Consider the following 2035-nt stretch of genomic DNA (forward strand, 5'->3'; position numbering starts at 1 on the left):
TTTGAGTGGCAGCCCGGGGAGATACCACCTGCACCGGTTCCTGTTCAAAGACAACATACTTGGAACATGACACTGACATGACTGGATGATTTTTAATTAAAAAAACAAAGCATTACAAATTTAACTTCTTATTTTGTTTGCCATCGTGTTTCTGGAGCCACAGAGGACAAGTTGAAATCGTTTTCCTGCCACAGTTAGCCTTGTTGCATCGTCCAGATTGACATTTTCCTCGTTTAAAAAAGGATCTATATCCTCACAATCTGAGGTGTATGTTACTTTGTGGTTTATTCAGTGGAAACGCTCCTAATTTAAAACTTCTAAAGTATAAACATCATCCTTTCACTTCAACGGAGTCACACTCACAAATATCCAGATCTCTCCTCAAAGAAAAAAAAACATTCTTGTTGTTTGTTCAAACCCCAACACTTGATGTTTTTTTTTATAAGTAAAACACCACATGACACTGTGCACCATCATGTTTCTGATAGAGTGCATCGTTGTTCTGAAGCATCAGTCACACTCAACCAAAGAGTCCGGATGTAAAACGTAAAGCTACAGTGGCTCTTTAACAGGGAACTGCTACTGTGTAGAAAAGAGATAAATGAATAAAAGTGCTACGCTGCCCTTCAGGCAAGGAGTTTTTAAAGGCTTGAAGCTTAAGTGGGGGGAGGAGGAGGAGGGGGGAATCACTTTGGAGTACAAAAACACAAGTGATGATCAAGTCCTGTTTCCTGTTTGTTCAGAGTAAAAAATGCAAAAGTGATGCACGTCAGGCAAACAGACACGTGGAGGTACTGAGCTGCGCCGTCTCATAAATAAAGGTTTTAACTGTCTTTGTTTACATTATTTCAAATAAAATGTTTCATTTGTATGTTACCACATAGTGAATACCCATGATGTTAGTGCATTTCAAAGCACACAGGAAGAGAGCGGACATCACGTGTGTGTGTGTGTTATAACCACCCACTGTCCGCAGACAGACACAATCATAAGAGCTGCAGACATAAAGGAGGGAAGAGTTCAGTTTGAAACAAAAGAAGCGAGGATCCAGCCTCGGTCCGCTCTCGTTTATTTCTTTTCTTCCATTCCCTTCCTCATGCTCTTATTTCTTCTCCCCTTCCTGCTGTATTTACAATGCCCTTTCAAAATAAGAGGAATATAAAACTTCCACTATGTATCTATCAGACAGCTTTCAGCTGAGTTAGTTTACTGGAAACGATGTGCATCAACATTCCTAGGACAACAGTAATGTACTGTACTAATACACATTAAATACATATAATGATTAAAACCGGATATGGTGGGGGCGGCACTGGATCCACACATCACCCAGTTTCTCTGTCCCTTGAGTCTGGCATCCCTCGACATTTTAAAACACGACTTATCAAGGTTTTTTATTTTCCCTATTTCTTAAGAAGTCTAAGCTCCCACATACTCGGGCGTACTGTGTGTACTCCGTGAGCCGTGTGGACACGTGCACCGTCCGCAGACGGTTCAGACTTCATATTCGAACGTACACCCTGATGGGCTGCAGCCCAGCTCTGCAGGCAAGGAACGTTTACCTTCGGGAAAAATTGAGGTCGCCGATTGGTCATTCGCTGACACGCCTACTGGATTGATTGACAGGTCGCAAAAAACAAACAAACAAAAAAAAAAACATACAAAACAGTCCGTCGCCAGGAAGTTTATTGTGCGACACGGAGTACTCGTAGGCGGTCGTACAAATTGTTTTTTGCGTGGACATTGGTTTGAGGGCATCCACGTTGAGTCTAATCGGGTGTGCGTGGACCTCTGCGGAGTGACATACGCCCGAGTCTGTGGGAACCTCGAGTCTAATGGAGCCTCAACGCTCAGAAAAGGTAAGAGAAGGTATCAGACGTGAAGTTACCAACAAATAATGATGTGAACTGGAAAACTAACTGATCTTTGTTTTGCGTGCAGGTGCCTCCTGTTTTATATACAGTTATTGTCCTTTGTCTTCCCAACAGGAACTGTTACTCCTGCTTTTAGAGCTAACAGCTGGTTTAACCCAAAC

The 2035-nt window shown here is 42.4% G+C and overlaps 1 long non-coding RNA gene across 1 annotated transcript in view; it reads left to right on the top strand.

Moving 5' to 3' along the window:
* Positions 1–2035, top strand: part of LOC119411097 — a 4583-nt gene that overhangs the window by 1257 nt on the left and 1291 nt on the right. The window lies entirely within an intron of this gene.

The sequence above is a fragment of the Nematolebias whitei genome, chromosome 6 (genome assembly GCF_014905685.2).
Source record: "Nematolebias whitei isolate Nwh7 chromosome 6, NemWhi1, whole genome shotgun sequence".
Classification (NCBI taxonomy): domain Eukaryota; kingdom Metazoa; phylum Chordata; class Actinopteri; order Cyprinodontiformes; family Rivulidae; genus Nematolebias; species Nematolebias whitei.